Genomic DNA, 7,543 nt, shown 5'->3' on the forward strand with positions numbered 1-7,543 from the left:
ATTAAGCAATCTTTGTTACGGAGATGATACGACCTTGCTTGCTGCAAACAAGGACTTCACGTTCTTCCTGCAGAAGGTCAAAGATTACAGCCTTCAATAGGATTGCATCTCAACATCAAAATAAAAATTCTCACCACTGAGCCAACAGGCAACACCATGTTAGATGGAGAGAAGATTGAAGTTGTTAACGATTTCATCTTGTTTGGATCCACCATCAACACCACCAGTACAGGCAGTGAAGAAAGCAAAAGGCATGGTGCATTGGAGAAATCGGCACTCCAGGACCTCTCCAAGGTGCTGAAGAGCAGTGATATCAGTTTAAAGACTAAGGTGTGTCTGACTCAAGCCAAAGCCGTTTCAATTACTGACTATACATCTCAAAGTTGGACAATGACTAAGGATTTGTAATCTATTAGATGAATCTATGCCTTTGAGTTGTGGTGTTGGAGAAGAGTGCTGAATATTCTGTGGACTGCCAAAAGAACAAACAAACTCCCTTTTCTGCACTAGGATCAGCTTTCCTGACACAGCCCCTGATCTCCTGAAAATGCCTGCATCAAGTTTGTCTCCACCCGTTTCCTGGTCAGGAGCGTCTCTCAGCTGCTGACCCATCGATAGTCTATAGTGGTGCTGAAACTACCAGAGACACCGACAGATGAGAACTTGAGTTGCTTGACAACCCCATATTCCTTGATTTCATCCATCCCTAGTCGCAGCTTCCAAACCAGCACCGTCTCAAGGCATACTGACACAGCAGCCAAGTTTATTAATGCTGGGGCTGCCGTAGATGGGGCGGCTGGCTCTGAGCTGGGACTGGGACTGAGTTTGAGAGGCTCATCATTGGTTATGCCAGGAGTCCTTCCCTGAAGCAGCACCTCTTCTCCTAATGCCATTCTGGGTTCTGCCTTCTCAGAGGCCATCGGACTCCTTTGCCTGATGGTAGCCTTTCTGATCCTCTTCACCATGTGAAGAAGCCATCTTCACCTCCCACAGTTTGTTGGGTTTTTTTCCCCTTCTGTGTTTAATCCACCCTATACATTCCTTTCTCTGTATCTCCCCAGGCAGCCTGGGGAAAGTGATTGGCTCAGAGTTTGACTGAAGAAAGATAAATCAATACTGCATTAATAAGAGTTCTTTTTAGAAAAGAACAAATATTTTTTACAGGAAGAATAGCCAAGGTGCTCCTTAGAGGCGAGGACGATGAAACTTCATCTCACATATTTGGGGCGTGTCGTTAGGCGGGACCAATCTTTGGGAATAGTTATCATGCTCGTGTCAGCTAAAGAGAGGAAGACCCTCAATATGATGGATCAACGCAGTAACTGTAGCAATCAGTGGGGTAGAGAATATCAGGGATTGTCAGAAAGATGCAGAACAGGGCAAGGTTCAGATCATTGTTCACAGCATCGCTATGAGTCATAGTTAACTTGACGGCATCTAACAACAACAGCAACAATGTCTTTCAGTCTGTCTCCAGGTCAACTTTTTGGTCTCTCTATGAACATGAGCATTTCCTTTGAGAGCAAACCTCAACATGAACCAATAGGTAACACGATAATATATGGGCACAAGAGTGAAGTTGTTAAGAATTTCATTTTACATTTTACTCGGATCTACATCAACATTCATGGTTATCAAGAAATCAAAAGATGCGTGGCATTTGGAAAATTTGTGAAGGGCCTCTTTAAAGTGCTAGAGTAAGGATGTCAGTTTGAAGACTCAAAACACGGTATTTTCTTTCCCCCCTCCCCTTTTATTATTTTTTGTGCGTGTACTGTCAAATCGGATCTGACTGGTACAGGAAGAGACTGCCCCTCCTTCTCCAGCAGAGCATCTAGTGGATTCGAACCACATACCTCTGGGATTGCAGTGCAGCTTCTTGCCACTAGGCCACCAGAGCTCCCTAAGCCATGGTATTTTCAATTGCTGTCTGTGTAAGTGAATGTTAGGCAGTAAATAAGGAAGCCTGAAGAATTAATGCCTTTGAACTGTGATGATGGCCGAGTCTACTGTGGACTGCCAAAAGGACAAAGAGTTCTGTTTTGGAAGAAGTGCAATCAGGTGCTCCTGATAGGCAAGCATGGTGAAACTTGATCTCACATACTTTGAACATGCTGTGAAGAGACACTAATCCTTAAAAAAAATGGCTGGAGAAAATAGAGGGTCAGCAAGAAAGAGGAAAACCCTGAGGTGGTGGATTTACACAGTGACTGCCAATAGTGGCCTTGAGTATGGAGATCATGAGATGGCACAGGATAGAGCAAGGTTTCCATCTGTTATTCATAGGGTTACTGTAACTTGTAGTTGGCTTGACAGCATCTAACAATTACAACATTGTTAAAATGACTTCAGGGGATACTTGTGGCTTAGGTTTTTAAAGGGCACTAGTTTCATCTGGGGAGCTCTGGGGGCCTAGCGGTAAGAAGCTGCACTGCAACCTCAAAGCCATGTGGTTAGAATCCAGCAGCTGTCCCTGCGGGGAGAAAGATGAGCAGTCTCTTCCTGTGCGATTTACTGCCTCTGAACACTTGCAGGAGGGTCAGCTATGGGTCGATTCTGACTCAACATCCAAACAACAGCTTCATCTAGAGGGAGCTCTGGTGGCTGAGTCGTAAGGAGTTGCACTGACAACCCAAAGTTACATGGTTGGAATCTGCTAGCTCCACCACAGGAGACATCTAGACGGGCAATCAACACTTGGCCTTTACCCACGGGAGGAAAGCCTTTGAGTTCCATCCACCCTCTAGAAATGTGCAATTCTGTTACACATTGCCCCCCACCCCTTTGACCAGGATGACTTTAATCAACATGTTCACCAATGGTGTCCAAACACCAAAAACATTCTGGTCACACTTGTTCACAGAGACAACTACTCTTTGTCACTGTTATAAATATATTTGTCACGTATCTTTTACCAACTCACCTTGTTACAGATGTACAGATTACTAACAGCAGTTAAAATTATCCACTGTGCAATACCACCATTAATTAGTGTGTGATCAAATTACTCTTTAGTGAAATCTTCCCCTCAACCCTATTTACAATTTAACCACCCCCACCCCCATCTCCCTTTTCAGGAGTTTTTACCGCGCTTAAGACTAGGTAACCTATTAACATACTAGTTTATTTTGTTCATTAACTGCTTTCTCCCTACCGAAGGTTAAAATCCAAGGAGGTAGAAGCTCTTGTTTGCTTCAATGCTGTAGACTGCTGCAGCTCCAGTATCTCAAAGAATTGTTCTGTAACCTCAAGTCAGAACCGACCTAACAGCGGGTTTTCAGGGCAGTAAACCACCCGGGAGTAAAGTGCCCATCCTTCTTCCCCCCCCCCCCCCCCCCCAGTGGAATTCGAACCGTGAGCCTTTGAGTTGGCAGCGTAGCGCCTTACAACCAGAGTTCTCAAAAAAGGAGCTGCCGATACTCACTCCTGGACCCTCCCGCCCCCTAGTCGCGGGCTTTGCTCGTCACGTGACGCAGCCAGGCCTGCTGGGAAGGGAAGATGGCGGCGCCCATGTTGGCTTCAGAGAGCGGGCAACCAGTGCGAGCGCGCCGCCGACGAAAACATTTGCACCGCCCCTTTTTCTGTGATTGCGTCCTCTGAAGGCGCGAATTCTAGGTTACATACAGGTCTACTTCCCACCATTTTTAAGGAAAAGTAAGCCTCCGAGACGGCTTTATCTCTGCAGGAAACCTGCGTGCTTCTCCTTTTCCCCTTGGGATTTCCCGGGACCTGAGGCGTGTAGGATAAAGTTGTGGGGTTCTTGATCTAGGTTTTTACCTCTCCTGGCGTAGGCTGCCCTGTAAAACCTATGAGATGGCCTCAGGGCACTCGCCCCGTCTCCAATCCTGGAGACCTTGAAGACATTACACCCTGTCTGACTGTAAGGGACAAGGACATCCCAAGGGCGTCCAGCGCCTCCAGCCGCCTGAGCCTCAAACCGAGCTCAAGCCCAGGTGTTAATTCCCCAGTGATGCTCCCCCCTCGAATCTAGGGATGGAGAGAGCTCGCCAGATTAAGTCTGGATCCAGGCCCCCTCCCCCTGGCTTCAGGGGCAGATGAGCCCTCGGCCGCCGCCCCTTCAGTTTCCTGCAGACCCAGCAAACAAAAGGCTCGGGAAGAGAGGCGAGGCCGAGCAGGGCGCCCTTCCTGCAGGAACAGCTGATGGAGCAAAATGGCCCAGAAGGCAGCAAAGGGGCGGGATGAAGTTCCAGGGTTCCTGGAGAACAGCAGTGGGGCAGGGGAAGGGTCGGACTCCTGGATCCTGGGGCGCCAGACAGGATACCTGAGTTAGCCAGGCTCTACCACGTCCCTGATGCGCTGGTGGGCATGAAGTCAACCTTGGAGAATGGAGGGGGCGGAGGGGTCACTAGGATATAGGTGAGCTGGCCCCTGGAGCTGGGATGGTGGAGGCAGGGAGAGGCCTGAAACCCTACGTCATCTCCTCAGCCTAAGGCCCCTTGCTCGACCTGCTACCCCTAATGCTGGCCCCACCCAGGCCTGGCTTCCTGCTCCGCCCCAGACGAAGCTCTTTCCCTGCCAAACTCCAAACTAGCCCAGGGGGGTTCTAGTCCCTTCTGCATGTACCTGGGTAGCCTAGCTCTCAATCACGAATAGTCCTTATACTCCCTAGTAGACCCAGTCTCCTGCCTGCCCCTTCCCCCATTCCTGTCATGGACACAATGGCAAGAAAAGGGCCATATCCAGTGGGTGGGGGGATGCTGGCATGGGGGGGGGTGCTTGGCCTCATATCCTGTCAGGCTGCCAGGGGAAAAGAGGAAACAAAAGACTTCCCCCTGCTGGGACAATGAGCCTCCCACCACTTCTCCCTCCTCCCTCCTCCTCAGCTCTGGCCCCCAGCCCCTCTGCCTCCCTCCTCTCCACTAGCATGCCCTCCTGTACCTCTGGTCTTTTCTGGGAGCTCTGCCCTTTCTCCTTACCTCATTCGTATCAGCGCAGCCCAATTCCAGTGGTTTCTTTCCGTTCCCAGCTATTCTACCAGGGATCAGGGGCCCATCGTCTAACCCTTCCAGCACCAAGGCTGGGGCTGGGTGACAGAGGTTCCCCTGAACGGTCTATCACACCTTCTTAATGATGAATGAAAAAGAGGCTGAGCAAGTAAAAGTAGGAAGAAGAAAATGTCTTCTGCCTGTTCCAGGACCTAACAGATGGAAGAAGATGATCCAAGACCAGAAGGTTGGTCCCAAGTCCTTGGAGGCAGTAGGGCTGGAAGGTGGGGTCCTGGATGTTGAATGCAGTGGATGAATACCACTGTGAAGCCCGGCTGACCCTGCTGAATACTTACTCACTGCCTTCTAATTATAATTAGTTCCACTGGGTTTCTGAGGCTGTAAATATTAACGGGGACAAATTGTCCATCCTCCTCCTATGGAGGAGTTGGTGGATTTGAACTGCCAGAAGCAAAGTCTTTTTAGTTGGCAACTTAACACCCAGTAGACTGCCACCAAAACTCCTAGTGGACTACTCTTTAGGCACCTCATTGCTGATGAACTGGAACTCAGCTGGTCCTCAAGTAGGTTTCCGAGGCTGCAAATCAGATAGGACATGACCCATCTTTCTCCCTCAGAGCCAATGCTGGATTCGAACCACCAGAGTTGTGGTTTTTAGGATAGCAGGACAATTTGCTAAGGATAAGGTCATCAGAACTCACCACCAACTACCAGCTGGATATATTTAACTCATCACTTAACATTCTGAGCCTGTCACTTCAGCTTTGAAATGGGTGTGATAATAATGTTCATTTAGCCTCCAACAAAGTCCTTATGAAGATCAAATATAATATTTATTAGAAAAAAATAAAGTTGTAACCTTTTTTCTTTTTTTGGTTTTGCCAATCTATACAGTCCCCTATTCCCACTTCCTCTGCTCACGGCTTTCATCATCATCATCATCATCTGCTGATAATTCCCACACTCCAGCCAAAATTGCCTTTAACTTCCAGACTTTGTGCACAGGCATCTCAGACCTAGCATGTCCATCATCTTCCCCATGTTCCACTGCTACCTAGCAGCCCAAATTGAAACCGGAGTCTCCCTCTGTTTTTCAGCCTCCAAGTCCTGCCTGCTTTAGCTTCTTAACATCTCTTTAATCCTCCCAACTCCTACATAACACACCCATGGAACCCTATGTAGATTCAAAAGCTCACTGTCATTTGGAGAATTGCAATGAGTTTTTTGGCCTTCCACCTTGATTCTCCCAAAATTCTTTCCACAGAGAAATTCTATACAAATTTGATGATATCATTTCTTTACCTAAAATCTCTGGTGGCTCCTAAGGAGATCTGGGCGAACCACTCTCCTGAAGGGGCCCTAAAATGCTGAAGGCTGGCCCAGGCTCACCTTCCCAGATCAACTATGGTCATGTCATTGCATTTAGTATACTACAGAATGGACTCTCACCATCCCCATACTTTCCTATGTGCCACTCCTTTTGCCTCTAACATCCTTTTCCATGTCTCTCTTTCCTGTAAGACTAGTCCAAGTAAAACCGCCTACTCCAGAAAACTCTTCCTAAGTCGCTGGTGTTTCCCCAACATCCCACAAGGTCCTCTACAGGCCTTCACTTATGCTCAGCACTTAACCTCCTGCATTCTGGTGAGGTTTCATGGCCTTTTCTAGCTCTGGGTAGTCAAGTCTGAAAAGCAGATTGCTTTGTATCCTTATTCTTGGCCCATAATAGATTACCTGCCGAATAAATTAAAGAATAGCTAGTCACTCAAGGGAGCTCTGGTGGCCTAGTGGTAAGAAGCTGCACTGCAATCCTGAAGGCATGCAGTTTGAACCCACCAGCTGCTCTGCAGGAGGCTAGGCAATCATTTCCCATGTGATTACTGCCTCTGAAAACCTTCTGGAGGGTCAGGTACAGGTCGGTTCTAACTCAATGGTACACAACAACAACAACAGTCAAGGAAGGAGTTAATAAATATTCTCCAAGCATTCACTATGCGCTAGAGCTGCACTGGACTTAGGTGAACAAAACATGTTGAATCTTCTTTCATGAATCTTAAGAGACATGTACAGCTTTCTCTTATACTTGATAAAGTCTTACACTCGTGTATCTATTACAATGTCATGTGAAATAAGTTCAGTTAGATTTGCAGTGGTTTGACAATGGATTTCGGTTTGGTAGGACCTGAAGTATACAATTTGGAGAACCTTCCTTAAAGAAACCAAGTAGAAAGTTAGGAATATAAAATGAAGCCCCAGAGTGAATGTTTATTGAGATTGAGAAAATGCTACAAATGATTAAAAAGTGACAAATCCAAGAAGTGTCACAAAATCTTGAAAAACAGAGTTGTAGTCAATCACTCAACTGTAGTCAATCACCCACTGGCATGGGGCATTTTGAGTCTGATGACCATATGATATATTACTCTGGAGATGAAAAGACAAGGAAAAACGGGGTTGCCTTTATAGTAAAAAAAGTTATTTCTAGATCCATCTTGAAGTACAACATCGTGAGTGACAGGATCATATCCATACGCTTACAATGAAGTCCAGTAAATACCACTATCATTCAGATATAT

The sequence above is a fragment of the Elephantulus edwardii genome, unplaced genomic scaffold, assembly GCF_000299155.1.
Source record: "Elephantulus edwardii isolate Elephantulus edwardi_28Jun2011 unplaced genomic scaffold, EleEdw1.0 scaffold00186, whole genome shotgun sequence".
Classification (NCBI taxonomy): domain Eukaryota; kingdom Metazoa; phylum Chordata; class Mammalia; order Macroscelidea; family Macroscelididae; genus Elephantulus; species Elephantulus edwardii.